Raw genomic sequence first — 18,846 nt, 5'->3', positions numbered from 1 at the left:
AGCCACCCGTCTCCTTGCTCAGCTCTGCAATAACCCTTTTTCTGCTCCAGACTCCGATGTTTCGGTATTGTTTGGCCTCACTCTGTATCAGGCACATGAACTTGTGTCTGGTAACAGGAAGACTGGAACCAGGCAGATTCTGGTCTGAATGATGGTCTCATGATTTCCTCTATTATGTGAAGTTGGCATGTTGCTTAAGAGAATGGACCCTGGCTCTCATCTGTAAACAGGGATAACAGCTCCCATCTCACAAGGTCGCCATAAAGTTGAAATGTAACTTTGTAAGTAATGCATTTGCCATAGAGTAAATTCTGGTTTTGAGACAGGCTGGGCCCTGGGCCCTTTGCTGCAGGACCTGCACCTGGACAAACATCTCCTTGAGCAACAGATACAAAGAAACTATAAGGGACTAAAAATAACTGCACTCCAGCCGCAGGGGGTGCAAATTATCAACAACAAGATACAAAAAGGCCACAAACCAACAGCCACTTCTGAGGTGCCGCAGGCAAGAGCAGGGTCCTGTGCACAGTCCCTGCACACAGCACCACCAAGGGGGCGGGCAGACCACCTAAGCCCCACCTCTGGCCCAACCCTTGCATCCATCCCTACCCTCACCCCATTTAAGGGACCAGCCCGCCCTCCTTGGGGAGCAGCAAGGGCACCTGTTACTTGCTTACACTCCCTGTGCTGCAGGGGCCCCAATAAAGCCTTGCCTGAATTTCCCCTCTGGCCTCTGATCAATTTCTATTGATTAATGAGTCCAAGGACTCAGGTCATTAACAGTTTCATTCCCTCTTTCTTAGAATTTCTTCTCCTTTGTCAAGGAAGCCACAGAATTCAGCTAGATGAGAGAAGTGAGAGTTTGTGGCTGGGAACCTGCAACGGTGACCCCATGGGTGCCATGTTCTAGACGCCCGAGGTAACTGTGAAGGTCTAGGCTCAGATCCAGTCATCCATGGGACTAGTCACTTAACTGAAGGAGCACCCTCGGCACTTTTTATATATAATTTGCCATCCTCTGATGCCAAATGCACGTCCAGTGCCGCAACATCATCAGGTGGTGTGTATTTAGCGAATAGCAGTCGTTTTTATTATCAATCTAGCAATAAGAGGTTAACTTTACCACCTGACTTCCCCTCCCCCATAAATCACATGAAGATATCCAGAAATGAGTTTCACTGTGGGTTTTTCTGAAGTTTAAAAATTTTATTTTATATACAAAGAGTTAGTATTGTTTCTGAGGAAGGTAGATACGCTTGATGACCCATTCAAGAAGTTCACACTTTGTCCAACCTAATGAAGCCGATGGCCTTCGCGTACGGGCAGAAACACGGGCGGCGTATATTGAGGCCATATTCCCGGATCACACCGTGCCGGTCTGAGCGAGAACCCTGGCCAAATTTTCCCAGATGTCTCCAGTAGAGCTACTGGTGACCCATGTTGCTTTCTCAGCTGCAACGAGGTAAAAGCTCATTGCGGTTTTTTGGGGTTTTTGTAAAAAATAAATTTATTTATTTAGGGCTGCGTTGGGTCCTCATTGCTGCCCACGGGCTTTCTCTAGTTGCAGCCAGTGGGGGCTACTCTTCATTGTGGTGCGCGGGCCTCTCACTGCGGTGTCTTCTCTTGTTGCAGATCACGGGCTCTAGGCGCGTGGGCTTCAGTAGTTGTGGCACACGGGCTCAGTAGTTGTGGCTCATGGGCTCTAGAGCACAGGCTCAGTAGTTGTGACGCATGGGCTTAGTTGCTCCACGGCATGTGGGATCTTCCCGGACCAGGGCTTGAACCCCTGTGCCCTGCATTGGCAGAAAGATTCTTAACCACTGTGCCACCAGGGAAGCCCCTCACTGTGTTTTAACTTTATCAGTAACACTTATTTGACAGATACTGAAATTTATTGATTTAATTAATTCGCCTGATTCCTCTGGCATTTGCTCCATGTTTTTTAATACTGAGACAAGCTATTTACCAGGCACTATGCTAAGCCCACAAAATAAATGAGAGGAACATTCTTCAGTTTGATTGGATAAAGGAAGGCTGATTTATCAATAGGCTCGGCTCCAGTAAGACATCATTGGGAAGGGCATGGTGAAAGAAACCTCGTCACAGAGAAGCACACCGTATCAATAATCTACTGCTGTTTTACAAACCACTCCGAGAAAGAAACAGTTGCTGAAAACAATACACATTTATCGTTCTGCACAGTTTGTGGAACCCAGGAGGAAGCCGACAGCAGCTCTGACGGATGGTCCCGGCTCAGGGCGTCTCCTGAGGCTGCAGGCAGGTATCAGCCGGGGCTGCGTCACCTACAGGCTTGACTGGGGCTGGAGGACCCACCTCCCGGCGGCTCAGTCACACGCCGGGAAGTTCCCCTGGTTTTTGGCAGGAGCTTGTCCCTGGTAGACCCCTCCACAGGGCTGCTGGGCTACCTCCTGACGAGGCAGCCGGCTTCCCACGGCTTCCCCCTTCTGTGCCTCTACAGCTTCCGACTGGGCACCCAGGTGTGGACGGGGACCTCGAGGGGTGTGGGTCCCAGCAGGTGAGTGTCATCGGGGGCCATGCTGGAGACTGGCCATCACATGGATGATTGGAGAAAGAGAATGGACTTTAGGCCATGGAGGGGGACAGGGGACAGTAATTCTAACCAAAGGCAAGGAGAGGAAGGAACAAAGCCATCCACTTTGTTGGATGGGATAGGGATAGAGATCAGAGAGCATGCAGAAGCCACCAGCGTTCGCCCCGTTAGGAAGGTGGGTGGTGGTCTGGCCACCAGGAGCCTAACCCCGCTGCAGGGAGTGAAGGCAAGACAGAGGGGGGGGAGGGGTCAGAGGCAGTGGGAGGGATGATGCTGCCTTGCGGGAGGGGTGGCGAGCAGAGAGAAGGGGCGCTGGTGGGGGGGGAGCACGTAAGCAATGCAGTCAAAGCTCTGGGACACAAAGGGGAGGCGGGCAGGCCTGGGGAGGGACACGCCATCCTCCTGGACGCTCAGCTGCCGTGCTCTTTCCATCAAAGGAAACCATCCAACTGGTGCTCGAAGCCCACCCCCGGCTGGGGCTCCGGTCTTCCCTCGTTCCACAGTCCAAGCCTCACACGTTTTCTTTCCTCATGTGGTCCTAGGACAATGCCAAGAAAGAAGCATTTATAAAGACCTCGACCTAGGAATTTTCACCAGGACATCAGCCTCCATGAGGCCCAGCAGCTTGGACACTGAACCTGGGTCTGGCTGGGATTTTTCTCCCTTTAGTGATTTATGTGGTCGGTGTTGTAACAGAAATCACCATGAGTTACATTTAAAAGCTTTACCCTGTGAGGCTCCTCACGAAGCGGGTAAGTGTGTTTCCTGCGGCTCTGTGTCCTTGCCTGGGGCGCATCCCTCGGGAGTGCTTCCAGACTGGCAGGCCAGGTCCGAAAGGCTGGGAACAGGACTAGCGAGGCGGCCTGCAGGCACTGAGTGGCCCTGTGGCCTCTGCCCAAAGTGGTGCCCCTGGAGGCTGCACCCAAGCCCACAAGCAGAGATGGCAGCGGCTCGGCTGCACCTTTTGTTTTTTTTTTTTGCGGTACGCGGGCCTCTCACCACCGCGGCCCCTCCCATTGCGGAGCACAGGGTCGGGACGCGCAGGCCCAGCGGCCATGGCTCACGGGCCCAACCGCTCTGCGGCATGTGGGATCTTCCCAGACCAGGGCACGAACCCGTGTCCCCTGCATCGGCAGGCGGACTCTCAACCGCTGCGCCACCAGAGAAGCCCTCGGCTGCACCTTTGAGAGGCTGACGGCGACGAAGCTGGCCTCGCAAATGGAAGGAAGGCGAGGAAGGTGCGGGGAAACTCCAGCAGTGCTTCACTCTCTGTCTGGGCCACCGCACAGGGTGGCTGTGACCCCGGCCCCCAGCTCCATGGGGGCAGTGAGTCTGAGCTCAGAGACCATGGGTTGTGATGATCCCATTTACCCTGGTGAGTAATAAAATCAGGGCCCATCTGCTCAGATGCTTTGTCCCTCGAGGGAGGACCAGGGGCAGGACAGGCCGACGGAGAGATGGAAGGGCAGCCAGGACCTTGTCGCCCACAAAATGACGCCATCTGACAGGAGAAGCCGGCAGAGACCGACCTCAGACCCCCTGGGGGAGGAGAGCTTCTCCATCAGCTCCCACGCTCTTCAGGGCTCGAGGTAGGTGAGGTAGGTGTCGGGATCCCTGCCAGGCTGCAGCACATCTGGCCAAGATCACATTATGCAGACGGGACTGCCAGAAGAAGAGCTGAGACGCAGATGCCCAGATCCCGAGGGCAGAGAAAACAGCATCTTCCCGGGCCCTCGGTTCAGCTCAAGGCCGTTCACCATCCCCATCTCAGTTGCCTGGGAAAGCCCTGCACCCCACCCACACAGTCATGGCAGACTCCCCGGGAGGGGCTCAGCCTCTGGGTCCTTCCCCTCCAGCAACGCCCCACGGCACAGCCCCAGCTCCACTTCCTCGAAGAGGCTGCTGTGGTCAGGCCCTCATGTGGGGACTTGGCAGGGCTCTGCTCTCAATCCAACTCCTACACGAGGTGCACTGGTACTTACAGGAATTTCCCGAAGAACGACACTTTGGGGAAGGAGCGGGGATGCTTGGAGGGACTGGCACGTCCTTCCTCATCTGCTCACTGCCTCCCAGGCATCCACCGTGTGTTGAGCAGCCCACAGGCCACACGGGGGTCTTGGCTCCGGGAAAAGCAGAGCTGCTTCAGCGTCTCCAGGTTCCAGCCCGTAAGGAACTTACCATTTCTCCATTCACAAAATGCGAAGCCTTCAGAGTTTCTAGGTAAAGCAGAACCTACCTACCCCCGAGGTAAACTTGTTGACTTGTAAGTAAGACCACACACACTGTGTGCACGGGCTATATCCATGCGGCACTCAAAAGGGAAGTTTAACAAAGGGGTCAAGGCTGAACAAATGAAAACAGGTATTTTACCTTTTTGAAAACCTGCCCCAAAGTTCATCACTAGCACTCAGCTCTCTCGAGTCACCCCGTGACCTCTTACTCAGTCCACCTCTCACAGATGACAAGACAGCAGCAAGATGCTTTAGCCAGAAGGTTACCCGTATCTGCGCCTCTGTCCTCTAAGTCTTTGAAAATAATTTAGGATACAAGGGAGGGAGCGTTTCCTGAGGGAGCAGCCAGGAACAGATTAACCAAATGATATCAGAGTGCAAACCCGCTTACCTTAATGTATGCATGATATAAATGCTTACTGTCTAGTGTTACTTTTTTAAAGTTTGCTCTTTTTGTCCTGTGGATGGCTGCCCATATCAGGATGTCTGTCTTTAGACTTCTGATTCCTCAGAGACAAGTCTTTGTCTCGAATAACAATTGTTATTTTATTTTATTTATTTATTTTTTTTTTTTTGCGGTACGCGGGCCTCTCACTGTTGTGGCCTCTCCCGTTGCGGAGCACAGGCTCCGGATGCGCAGGCCTAGCAGCCATGGCTCATGGGCCCAGCCGCTCCGTGGCATGTGGGATCTTCCTGGACCGGGGCATGAACCCGTGTCACCTGCATCGGCAGGCGGACGCTCAACCACAGCGCCACCAGGGAAGCCCACAATTGTTATTTTAAAACATGAAAGAGTACATGATTCTGAGTGGTTTTCACCAACATGGAGAACAGGGCCCTCAGGAAGAAAGCAAGACTGTCCCCCTACTCAGCATTCCTCCCCCACCCCACACCCCCTGCTCCTCAAGTTAAGAGAACCTTGAGGGGAGGCCTTTGAGATTTGACAATGTATCGAGCAGAAGGGTTGAGGGGAGTGGGTCCTGCTGCCCGGAGACCATTAAGCTGCTGATGGACCCCTGGAGGTTAGGGGTGGGAGGATGTGACAATGGTAAAATGTTCCCAATAATCAGGAACGGAGGGTTCGTAAAAGCAGACAAGAGAAGATATTTGTCAGGGACACGTGATTAAGTGTTAGAAGGAGTACGATCCTGAAACTGGGGTGGACAGAGAGTCAGAAGCCACCAAAGCCAAGCTACACTTGTCACCAAGGGCGAGGGGAGCAGCAGGTTTCACAGTTCACGTTCCCAAGGAGTGGTGTGTCCTCCCCTGTTAGTTCCAGGCACATGGTCGGTGCTCATGAGACACTTGTGCACAACAGGACTGGAGGATTCAAAAATAAAAGGGTCTAAAGCCAGAAACATCCACTCCTCCCACCTGTGTCAGACTGCCTCGGGGTTCAGCCCGAGGTGTGCACGGCAGGCTGGCCCCCATGCCCGAGTCTCACGCCTTCCAGGGGGAGCTCACGCCCAGCTCTGCATTCCTCCTTGACTGCGCTGTTCCCTGGTATTTTTAGCTTGGCTTCTTAGCAGTTCCTCAGATGCTTCAAGATGCTCACGGGTACGTCTCGAGAACTACATAGTACAAAACTGAGGAGCTCTCCCAAGACCCGCCCACTGCATCTTTATTCCACAGTCCCACCTACGAAGGTCTCTGTCTTGTTCTCCTGCCAGTTTTCCTCTCTGACGGGCTTGGGTGCCAGAAGCCCAGGCTGGATCCACCCCATAAATCAACCTGAACTCTGGCATGAAATAAAAGAGAAAGCTTTTAAAGATATTACTTTTCTGTCATTAGGCAAAGAGACAGTTCTCCAATGGACTGACAACCTTCATCTGACTTTCAGGGGCTAAGCAGATGGCTTATGAGCAAGGAAGCTCTCCTATGTCAACTTCAACAAGGGAAGCAAGGCCCCGGGGAGGGCAGATTTGCCTATGTGACACCCAGTGAAAAACACATAAGGGTATGTATAAGGTGGGACCCCCTTTCTCTCTTTAGGAAAGATGGCAGCAAAACCAATGAAAGTCAGATGGAAAGACTTTCCTGCTCTTAGGATGGCCCCTCCCGTCTTAGAGGTTTAGAGGCGTCTGGATCATCTTCTGCATACGAAGCTTAAAAACACTTGCCCTTATAAGAAGTTCAGGAAGAGGAGAGATGACTTTAAAGCAATTACATCTAAAGGTGAGGGCAGGGTGAACTACAGGTGAGTTGGGGTAGGGGGAGAACGTTGAGGAAGCCCTTGGTCACCTCTGGATTTCAGGTTCCCCTTCTCGAAAAGGTGAAAATCGTGAAGACCTCTTCAGCCTCTAACACTGCATCGTTCTGGAGATCTCACCCAACTTGAGAAGAAGTTGATTCTAAATGGTGAGTCCTGGGGTTTATAAGTTTCCACCACTGGTAACTGGCAAGTCCGTTTCTCAGTCATTCGCAGTGGAATCTTGGACGCCTCTGATGCCACAAAGAAGAAGGAATCGTGGCCAGGCAGAATCCAGCTCTCAGAAAATCCGCACTAACAGGGGCTGCGGGGCCAGTAGTCTTCTAATTAAATGAAGACCTTTTCACTTGGCGGGGGTTAGTGAGGACGATGGGGGCTGGGGAGACTGAGGCAAGAAACTAGGGGAGGAGAGCCAAGACCTTCTTTTGAGAAACCCGCCCCCTTTGGGGACTTGGAGGGGAGGGGAGGGGACCAAGGAAGAGAAAAGATTATGTCAGAGGAGAACATGCAGTATTTATTCCTGCACTCCTGGACAAATCGCAGGTGACTCTATCATGATACTCCTGCCCGGATCCTCACCGTGCATTTAGACACGGGGCAGGTGACAGAGAGGGCGGACCCACCGCTCTCGCTCTCACCAGCAATCACTCGGGCTAGAAGCGTGGCAGGGTCTTAAGACGACTGTCCTCTAGTCAAGCCTTTGTGCCAAGTGCCTGTTCTGCGTTGCCCTCATCATCTGGAAAACCCACCTCTGTGTTCTTGGAGCAGATCCATCGGTCCTGGCTGAGCAGACAGCCTGGTCAGAGAGCACAGTGGTTGGCTTCTACACAGGCGTCTGCCCTTACTTACGAGAACTCCCGCTCTTTCCCTCTGTGAAATCATAGGCGTCCAGCAGGCAAATGTGCCCTCCCTGTGTCCCCTTCTCCTTCCTCTGGTCAAGTCTTCTCTTGCTGAAGCTAAGGAAGAACTGCTAAGCTCGTAAGCCATCTGGTTGGCCCCCGAGGTCATGTGATGGGATAAGTACCTCTCGCTGAGATGCTCCCTGCTGAAGGAGGCTGCTGTCACCACACGCTCTCTGAGCATCTTCGTCATCTTAGACTAAGTTGCCACAGAAAAGACATCCCCGCCTCTCGCCACCTGGAACAGACATCTTGCTTCTGTCTGTTTTATTGGTTGCTGCCTTATTCCCTTCCTTGCTTAAAAAAAAATCTTTCCTCCCTTGCTGGTGTCTTAATTCCCCTCTCCTTTGACTGTAATTTCGGCAGCTCTGCTATTTAGCTCCGTGGTGTCATAGCAGACTGTTGGTGGGGAAGGAACTGTGCTAAGTGACAGAACGTCAAAATCCAGGACTGGCTCTGGGTGGTTAGCAAGCCTTCTTCAAAGCTCGCTGCCATTTCATAGCTGTGCAGGGACTTCCCTTTGGCGAGAGAAGAGAAAGCAGCCTTAATCCACTACTCTCCACTCCTACACGTCTAACACGCCCCCCCAGGCGGTGTCCAGTGGGCCTTTACTGCCCGCAGGACATGGCCGTGACCATATTCCTCCCCTGGTGGAAGGAGACATGGCAGCGGGGGCGGGGGGGGTGGGAGGCGGAGGGTATGGGGGGTTTGGTGTGGCCATCCTGCTCCAGAGCCCAGAGGGCCCAGCACTGCACTTCGGAACTTGGAGAGGCCGCCTTCTCCTCTGTAGCCTCAGCCTGCTGACCCATAGCTGAGTTCACAGAACCATCCAGAAACCACTGCCTTGGTCCACACACCAAAAAGACTCAGGATGTGGTAGAAAAAAGAACGAGCCTGGAGTCAGTGTTCCAGCCCGACTCTGTCGCTGCTGATGGACCGTGGGCAAGATGCAAAGTGGGAGTCAGATGACGAGAGGTGTCGGCCTTCCAGTCACACACACCTGTTAGAGGATTTTAAAGAGAAGGATTACAGCTTATGCTGTGCAGTCTGTAAGGAAGTTGGCCTGGGACTTTAAGACCCCTATGTTTTGACAGTTCACAATTCCAATTCTTTAATAAACTCATAAACCCTGAAACTGGGGTTATAATCATCAGCAATTAGAAAACCAGTCATTTATTGAACACATACTGTGTATCACTCTGCTCTTTCCCTTGAAAGGCTTGAAATGCAGACGGGCTATATTTTTTTTAGGTCAATGAAATACATGCTAGCATATGCTGAGTGACACACGACAACATTGTGAAAGCAGAGCGTCCCCCTGGGTTCCGAGGAGGAAGCAATTACCCAGAAGGCCCCAGTGACACGTCTGCCCAGCCCAGCCCCCCTACATGACCTTCACCAATTTCCATCTCAGCCAGGAGAAGCCAAGCACAATGGATTATTGGGAGGATGTTTTGAACTCCAGGTTTTTCCGTCTCAAGGACACAGCGGGTGGTCCCAGGCCCTGCCTTCCATGACAGCGTCTCTCTCGCCAGCCCTGCGGTTTGGGAGCAGAGCTAACAGGAGGTGCCCGTGCTGGCCCCTGGAGAAGGGGCGCTGCTTGGAGCTGTGTTCATCTTTCTCAGATGCGGAGAGCCAGCCAGCAGGAGACGTGGCACCATTTGCATCTAATCCGTCACCCAGCCAGGACCCAAGTCTTTGCATTTCCCTGGGTTCGTAAACTGTCAAGAATTTCCCCCTGCATTTCAGGGGTGAGGAAACTACAGCTCGGAGTGCAGAATGACGTTCACCCAGGTTTCAAATCCACTAGAGCAGCGCCTTGCTGACAGTACTGTTTGGTAAGGCCCAGTATCCGGGCAGACTCTGAGATGAAGCCTCCCTGGCCAGCCCTGCTGTCATCCCCCACCCCCCGCCGCCCAAGAGTGGGACCTGGGACCGAGCCCAAGCACAGCGGGCACACCGAGCTGGGGCGGCGGCTTGCAGGGGACAGACCTCTCCCTAGGGAGCCAGTTACTCTTGCTGCTTGGTTTATGTTTTTGGAATAAATCACTGGTGTAATAATAGAAATGAAGGCGCTGGAGTGAAACATCGTGACAGAAGGGCTCCCACTGGCATCTTGATCAGCTGTGGGTTTCTAGAGCGGTCTAGGGGGAGAGGACAGTTCTGGGGCTGGAAGGGACTTGAGAGACCATCGTGTCCAATTTTCTCATTTTCCATGAGGTCAGGGTCAGTGACTTGCCCCGGGTCCACACCTGTATCTGACTTTCCTGCTGGGGGAAATTTCCACCATGACACCCTCCCCCCGGTGAGGAGAGGAGAGATTTCCAGTGAGTTCCAGGCAGCTGGACACCCGCCTGGCGCTGCCCCTTTTGCATTTTCCCTTCCCTCACACCCTTCCCCTAGTTGACCCCCAGTGGTCCAGCCAAGCACCACCTTCTCTGGGAGCTTCCTGCTCCCCAGGTTGACTTGACTGTCCCTCTTTTTTGCTTTTAAACTCCTTTTGCCTGTGTCCATTATGGCCAAACATGGGTCATCAGGCTGCAGTGAAGCCATTGATTTACCTGGCGGCTTCCTCACTCACCTGAGCACTGCTCGAGGGCAGAGACCCAGTTGTAGCATTGTACCCAGCACATAGCAAGGGTGCACAAGACATTTGCTGAGTGTGTGCAGAAGAGCTCACGTGGCCAGCAGGAGTCTGGTCTGCAGAGAGGTGGGCGCCCCTCCCCGGGCAGGAGCGAGGCTTGGAGAGCACGTCTGGTGGGGACAGAGCAGCTGCACCCGGAGCAGCGCGTGGAGAGGAGGCGGTGGGGGGCACACTCGGGCTCAGCTGTGGGAGTGTGATGATGACAAGTCCAAGTGTAAGGAAGTGATGGCATTGCCAGGAAAGCCACGAGCCGCCCTGGAAGCAGGAGAGATCAAGGAAATGGGAGGCACAGAGGCTGCAGCAGAGACTGTGGGACTTCCTCAGAGCGTTGATTCCTGCAGAGTCAGGAGGCTTATCCAGGCTGAAACCCCAAAGGGTCCGGTGCTCCCCGTGCTCCACCGCCGAGGCTGTCAGGCCAGGCAGACCTCAGGACTCCCGTGACACTCAGTGCCGGGCACGGGATGCCTGAAAGGGGTCGAGGTTACACAGGTTGCCACTCCGCCCCCAGAGCTGTGCCACCACGTCATGCTGGACGGGACGGCCTCTGCGGTGGCAGGAAGGCCCAGGCGTCTGATGACCTGAGCGTAGTCGTGCTCTCCCGCCAACGAGCATGAGCTCCTAAACAAACCGATTCATCTCGCCAGGTGTCAGCTCCCTCACCTGGACTCCCACGTAGCTACCCTGAAGCTACCTGCCCCTCTGGCTCCCCACGGAGCGTCATCCTGGGCCCCAACCCTCTGTCCTGTCCCCTCCCCCCACCCCGGGGGGACAAACTCTGCATCTTAAATGCCTCATGGTCACAGACTCAGCCAAGTTTTGCTTGTGGCAGAAATTCACAGGAGGACCAAGACCCAATGTCCAACTAGAGGATGGACAGGAGAAATCCTTCTAGCATGAGGGACGTGTCCTGAGTGGCAGCCTGGGACTGACAGCTGGAGGGGACAGAGACAAGCCAGCTTGTCTTCCTGCTCCTTCCTTCTGCTCCTATGGGGGGCGGGCACTGTGATAACCCCCCATCCAGGCCCCTCCCCTTCTCCCTGGCACAGTGGCAGGAGCGGCTGGTTGACCCCCCGTCTGAGAAGCCACCTTGCCCCTAGAAGAACCCACCTCAGCTCTGTAACCCCCCCTTTCCACTCTGCTCTCCCCGTACTAGCAGCTCAATCAATACACTGATGGCTGTTGTCCTGGCCTTCAACGGCAAGAGGCCACAGCCCACACATGCCAAGCGAGGAGGAAGTTTCCCAGGAGCGTTTTCTGCTGCTCTGAGGCCAGTGGAGGCCGGGGCGTGTGTGAGGAGCTGGACCTTGGGAGAAGGACTGGGCTTCTGGGGGCAGAGTACAGTGCTTCACGGGCACCAGGCCCCTCCCACCGGCAGGTGCAAGAACCAGGATCTTGGTGGCTTGGCTCCCAATCTGATGGTTCAGTCGCCCTGATTGTAGAGCCCTTGGGTCTGTGGGGCTGTTCTGGAAGCATTCTGCATCCAGAATTCAGACAGGCCCGAAGCCCAGGCCTCTGCCAAGGAAAAATGGCCTTTGCTCTCCCCAAGGTCATAATAAACACCGGGCAATAGAAGGAAAGCTGTGTGTGAGTGCCTCACACTGGCTGAACAGGCCGGCTCATGGCAGCGGTGCCCAGAATGGTCAGGCCGTCAGGGTGGTCAGGGCAGGAGGGAGCCCACGGACACCAGGATGGAGGCAGCATCTCGGCGGGAGCCCCAGCAGAGCCCTGGCCCCCTTGGGTGGGTGGCCTCAGCTGTGATCTCACGGGGGCTCTGGGCCTGCCGGGTGGTCCGCTGGTCTGGGATCGCCCTGCAGGCTCTGGCCGAGGCCTCCTAGAGGTTAACGTGGTGACATCCCGAACTTTGTACCTTTGCACCTCGTGTCAGCCACCCGTGTTTGCATTCTGGCAGCCACTTGAAGTCCCATCCTTGTTCTTCTCACCGGTCAAGGGTTCTTGCTTCTCCTTTAGGATAAAGAAAAGTTGGAGGGACTTCCCCGGTGGCACAGCGGATAAGACTCTGCGCTCCCAAGGCAGGGGGCCTGGGTTCGATTCCTGGTCAGGGAACTAGATCTCACATGCATGCGGCAACTGAGAGTTCACGTGCCACATCTAAGGAGCCTGCGAGCCACAACTAAGACCTGATACAACCATAAATAAATAAATAAATATAAAAAGCTCATTAAAAAAAAAAAAGGAAAGAAAAGAAAAGTTGGAAAAGAATTAGACTCTTCCTCAAGGCATATGTTTGGTGTCGCCCTGGCCTGAGATGGAGCATTTGACGAAACCTCCAAGGTCTAGTATCTTGATTATTTATGAAAATGGTATCTTGATCATTCTACACTGAAGGTTCACACTTCCCCGACTTCTAGTTTCTAAGACTCCAAACCCAAGACAGAAGGGGTACCATCTAGGTCTCCTCAGAAGCCAATCAGGCATTTTCAAGGTATGTGCACCTCTGGTACCTTCCCAAAGGCTGCTGCCAATAAGAAAGCGGCCTCTTTCGTTAAATATTTATTGTGTTTGGGGGGCAATTTGCATCATTGTGTCACCCAACTTACTGTTCCATGTGACCACAGTGTACTATAAACCTGGTCCCCTCGGTCAGGATTTCTTCCTTGTCTTTGGAACAGAGGCGAGAAACTGGTGAAAAGTTACCTTCTTCGTTTAGGGCAGATGCTCAGTGCTGCCCTGCCCGCCTCTGCTGCTACAGTCTGGTCCCCACAATCCCTATGAGCAGGAATTCTATTCTCTTCTTACGGGTGAGGAAACAGCCTCAGAGAGGTGGGGTCAGCTGAGCAGAGCTAGGGAGTCCAAACTGGGTTCATAGCCAAGTGTATTAACTGGACAACCTGCCAGCCTCTCCCATCAGGGCCGTCCCCAGACCCCTCACTTTTCTGGTGTGGGCATTATCACTGCTTCGCCTGTCCAGGGCCCTGGCAGTGTCCACCCCCTAATTCTCAGAAAAGACCCCAACCTCCTCACATTACCATTGGAAAATGAAAGAAAAAAAACAACACCTTTGATTCAGAATCAGAAGCTCATCAGCTTAAGAAACGCTGCTTTTTAAAGTGCCTCTGAATCACTCACCTTTCCAACAAGCCTCCCCCTCCAGCCTGCAAGCGGGGCAGGTGAGGCAGGGAACAGAGCAGCCACGAGGAAGCTTCAGCCCTGAGTCAGCCGTGCCTCCCAGGCTTTCTCCTCCGTGGATTAATCACCTCCGATTACGGCTCCTGACTGGGTGCGAGTCACTCACGGCGTCACCTCCTTTGTCTGACCCTCGCCTCCCTGCCATCCGGCTGCTTGTTTGTCCACGATGCTGGAGCGTGCTGTACTTGCTGGTACCCCCAAAAGGAAGCCCGGCAGACAAGTGACTCAGGAATCAGGACCCACCAGCCTCCCCCTCACCGTCTGCTCTCAACACCGTGCGCCTCTGGGGCAAGAAGAGGGACCGTGAGATTGCTCCCCCCAGAGCCTGCAGATGACTGATCCCTCGGCTTGCGGATCGGATGGTACCCTGTGCTTCTCCCCAGCAGTGACAAATAAAGCCATCATTTCCCCATCACCCTCTGAGAGGATGCCAACAGCCCACCCGGCCTGGGGGCGTTCCAGGGCTCCCCCGCAGCTCCCCTCACCTCCCTCTCCAGCCCCCCACCACCTGCCAACGAAGCCTGGGGCGGCTGGGCCCCTGCTGCCTTCCCGCTCCCTCGGAATCGCCGAGCCTCCTCGCTCTGGCTGCTGATCCAGGCACATGGTACCCAGAGGCACCGTGCCATCTGCCTGCCCAGGGACACCCACCCAGGGACACCAGCCCGGGCTCTCTGCCCTGAGCCACAGGCATGGGCGCATCTCTGTAGCATGGCTCAGTCTACAAGGACGCCCTGAGGTCGCTTGCTTTGACCGGCGCATAGCCAACAGTGACTCTACACAGCGTCCCCCAAGAAAATAGGGTACACTGTGACCCCTGCTCCTGGGAGACAGGGAAACCCAGCTCCAGGAGCCCACGCACCTGTCCCACCTCGGTGTTGTGGTACCAAGTGTGGAGCAGGGACTCCGCACGTCGTGGTCCGGCCCTGGCGAGATGACGTGAAGCACCGTGAACACCTTCTCGGGGCGCCTAAGCGCCAGAACCGGACAGAATGTGGCTGGACCCTGCTCTGCCTCTGCTTTGTTTGGTGGCAGGGGCTGTTCTAAGCACTTTTCAAATGTCGTGCTGCCTCTTTTAACTCCTTTGGGGTGGGACTCGTCAGGATCCTCGGTGTGTGGCTGGGAGACCAGAGACCGGGCCCCGAGCTCGCAGGCTGGGGTCAGGCCGGGGCGCCCTGGTCCACGGCCCCTCGCCCCTCCGACGCCTAACTGCATCGACTTGGCAGATGGCTTACTTTTTTGTTGCTTCAATATTCTCATCTCTAAACAGCAGTGGTGAGGGAACGTACTCCCCCGGCGTGAGGGTTGATGGGACCCTGTGGACAGGGTGTGTAAGATGCGGAGCTCAGGGCCTGGGCACAGCAAACACGCGTGGTTTACACGGCCGACCTCGGGGGAGAGCTGCGAGGCGGAGGAGGGCGGGAAGGACGGAACATTCAGGACGGTCAGGAGGGTCACCCCACCCCCTATTCCCAGAGATCCCCAGTGGGGCAGATGGTAGGTTTCAGTCCCTGTGGGGGTCCCCGGGTAGCACGCCGTCTGTCCCTACGCTGCCGCACTCACCCCTTCCTCTGTGCGTACCTCCCAAGCCTGTGGATCAGCCAGTCCCTGAGATCATTCTGACTCTGAAAGCAAAAGCCTCCGTAATTGCGGCTCTTACCTACTGGGGATCTTAATCTTTGAGAGTTGGATAAAAACTATAAACTCTTTCTCAGAAAAATCCACATACACAGAGATACACAAACATGTTCTTAGAAATCAGGGGTGATCATCCGACCCCAAGATTACGAGCTGCTTTTCCATGTAGTCACGAAGGATCCCGGGGCCGTGGCAGCAAGGCTGGCCCAGGCTTTCCCCTCCCAACCTCATAAGCACCTCAGCTCTGCTGGACATGCACTCCCTGCCTCCCCCGAGAGCATCTCTGGACAGTGCCCCACTCCCACGCCCAGCCGCCAGTGCAGAAGCTGCAGCGGTGGCGGCGATGGCGCTGGTGACGGCAGTTGCTAAGGAGCCAGGAGGCTGGGTGGGGGAGGTGAGTGGGCCGCAGCCCAGCAGCGCTGCCCCTTATGCAGGTCTGAGCGCCTCGGGCCCTGGAAACGGTGCTCCCAGCTGGCTGCCATGGCAACTGGCAGGCTTGGGAAACTATTCATCAGGGTCTGGACAGATTTCTCCAGCTCCCCCTGCTCTTTCTTCTCCCTAAGTGGCTAACTGAGGTGTGAATGGGTCTGCTGGATGCAGGCCAGGGGCACAGAGGGCAAAGGGCTGGTCACACACCCCACACGGCAGGCTCCCCGGGAGGCTGAGCGACCGGTGACGGGCCTGAGCCAGCTCCCAAGCGGAGGCCCGACCCCAGAAGCAGGACGCTCATCCCTCTTCCAGGGGCCCCGGCCCCCTCCTGCCAGGGACCGCTGGCTCCTGGCCCAAGGAGTCACCCTAGGAGGGAGACCTACCTGCTGTGCCCCAGGTGAGCCAGCGGCCAGGTGGGATGGGTCTTTTCCAGCAGGGCCACTCAGAAGATGCAGGGACCGCGGAGGGTCAGGCTGACAGGAGGAATCAGGAGATTGGGACTTAATGGCACTGGGTCTGATTTAAGCGAGGCAAAGGGACAGAGGAGGTCAGAGGTTAGTGAAGTACACTGTCAAGGCCACCAGTCACTGGTCTGGCTGTCGGGCCACTGAACACCACCAGCATCTGAAGCACCGTCCAGTCATCTCCACTGGGTGGTGATTAAATGGTGTGCCTCTCGCGGCTTGCTCTTGGAGGCCGCCTTCCGAGTGAGCCATCGTCCTCCTTTTGAGACCAGAGAGCTGGGCTTAGGGAGACCAAGCCACTTGCCTACGTCGTGTGGCCAGAAGGTGATAAAGCTGAGATTTGAACTGACGTCTGTCTGCCTGCAAATCCGTCTCTTACTGACGTGCCAGCAGGTGGCAGAGGGACCAAGGCTGCGGGGCTATGACCTGTTCACCTCTCCAGACAAGGGCAGGCCCGTCCGAGCCGGTCTGGGGTTCAGGGCGCTCGCGGTCAAAGTGCCCCCTCGCTGTGCATTGGTGACCTGTGGCTTTAGACCAACAGTTACATTTCTCCTGAACCCCGGGATCTGCTGTGCGACCACTTTGCATCATTGTCTTTAAGACACGTGCCCGAGAGTCTGTGACCGGGGCTCTGGTGCCTGGCGGTGACTCCAGGAAGCTCCACAGGAAGAAGACCCTGGACAGGAATCACTGGGCCCTCCTCTGTCAGAACAACTGGGGCACCTGGAGGACGTCACCTGGTCTCGGCTCTCAGAAGCTTGGAGGGCAAAGCGAGGGGGCTGGGCCAGCTGGGATCATGAGAGGAAGGGAACCAGCAGTTAGAAGCACCTACTACACTCCAGGGATTCTAGTACATTTATTGCTGAATCTTTTTTCTTTTTCCTGCAGGTATGTTGAAAGCTTTACTGGGATTCAGACAGGGCTGGGCTGGAACCACACCGGGAAGCAGGGCCGGCACACCAGGCCAATTCCGGTCTTCAGGGCAGGGCTGGGAGCTCAGAGCGAGCGCTATGGGCCAGGGGTCTGGCTGGGCTCCCCATAGCAGAAGCCACCATGGAAGGGAAGGGTCGTCTGGTTGTCTTTAGTGCAGGAGGGACAATGTGGGGTGGAGAGGAACTTTGCTGAAGAAAAGTGGCGACGGAAGCTTTAAAGGATAGATGAAAAGGGAGTTGGGAGGGAGATAAGGGGGCCGAGAAGGCATCTAGAGTGAACAGAAGGAGGAAGAAAAAGACAGATGGTTCTGGGTGCATGAGATCCAGCTGTTTTCCAGGGCACCAGCTCCCCACTCCCATCTCCTGGTTCCAGGACGCTACTTGTTGCCCCACATAGAGCAATCTTTAGAAACAGAGGGCCTGGAGGCAAGTGAGTGGACTTCATGTAGGCAGAGATCTTCTTCAGGCCCTCAAAATGGGAAATGAAGTCTTTCAGGTTTGGGAACTCATGCAGGCGCTCGGGCTCACGTATGCAGTGCACATCGGGATGTTATAGCCAGGAAGTCCACATAGGTGAGCTTGCTCCCTGCAACCCAAGGCCTCTTCCCCAGAAAATCTGAGAAGAGCCTCATCTTTCCAGGGGTCTCCTTCAAGCACGCAGGCTTCAGTTTCTCACAGTCAGAGCTGTAGCAGGTCCTGGCCACGTACAAGCGGACATCCAAAACCTGGTTCTCCTACATCCACGCGAATCTTCTCTTGCTCTGTCTCGCCGCAGGTCGTGCTTGCGAAGGACGGCGTTGCTCTGGGTGAGCTCGTGAGCCGCGTCAGTCACGTAGGGCAGATTGGGGAAGTCCAGGCCCAGCTTGGATTTCTCACTCAGCCGCTGGCTCCTGTCATAGTCGGGAGCATTCCCCATCGTGTACGTCCTCTCCACATCGTTCGAGTCTGTGTACTCTGGGAGCGGGCGGGCGGCGTGCACCAGCCCGCGGATGTCCCAGTAACCCAGGATCGTGGGCATGGTGCTGGTTTCTGTGCTCCGAGTGGAGATGCTTCACAGGAGCTGGGCTGGAACTTTATTGTTGAATCTTCACTCGAACCCTTTAAGGTTGGTAGTGCTACCCGTGTTAGGGAGTGAGCTCAGAGAGGTTGGCGATTTGACCCAGAACAGCAGGACTTCAGCCCAGATTTAACTGGCTCCAAGTCTGTCAGGTTTCTCTTCTATTCTCTGACCTCCCACAAGCACGGGCTGCTCCTCGGGCCTGTGGACGCCAGGGAGCCCCGATTCAGCCTCTTAGCTGGGAGCCTACATAGCCTCCTTCCTCCTCAGGCCCCATCACTACACGGCAGATGGGCATCCTTCATCCTCCAGCTACTTTTATTTCTCTTTCCATCCTTCTTTCCCTCCTGGCTCCATCCAAGCAGGAGACCAGGAGGCACAGCCAACAAGCAGAAGCCAGAGCAAGGCTCTCACCCCATGCCCTGCTCCGACCACAGCAGAGGTGGAGACTGGGGTCCTCACCAAGCCTGAGTACAAAGGAGGGTCATCGGGGAAGCCTGGAGACGGGGTCTCTGCCCCAAGCTGCAGGCTGTGCATCTCCAAACTTTCCTCCATATCTCTGCTTCCTTGGGAAGCCTTCACATCTGCAGGCCACGGCAGGATCTCAGGGTGTCCTCAGTACCCCTC

At 55.2% G+C, this 18,846-nt stretch overlaps 2 pseudogenes; both read right to left on the bottom strand.

The window, feature by feature from the left end:
• Window positions 1-1,277: 1,277 nt before the first annotated feature.
• Window positions 1,278-1,439, bottom strand: LOC132429351 (small ribosomal subunit protein uS14-like; annotated as a pseudogene).
• A 7,080-nt stretch (window positions 1,440-8,519) lies between these two features.
• Window positions 8,520-18,180, bottom strand: LOC132429350 (glutathione S-transferase Mu 1 pseudogene; annotated as a pseudogene).
• Window positions 18,181-18,846: the final 666 nt, after the last annotated feature.

The sequence above is a fragment of the Delphinus delphis genome, chromosome 8 (genome assembly GCF_949987515.2).
Source record: "Delphinus delphis chromosome 8, mDelDel1.2, whole genome shotgun sequence".
Taxonomy (NCBI): domain Eukaryota; kingdom Metazoa; phylum Chordata; class Mammalia; order Artiodactyla; family Delphinidae; genus Delphinus; species Delphinus delphis.
This window is presented reverse-complemented; position numbering and strand designations above follow the sequence as displayed.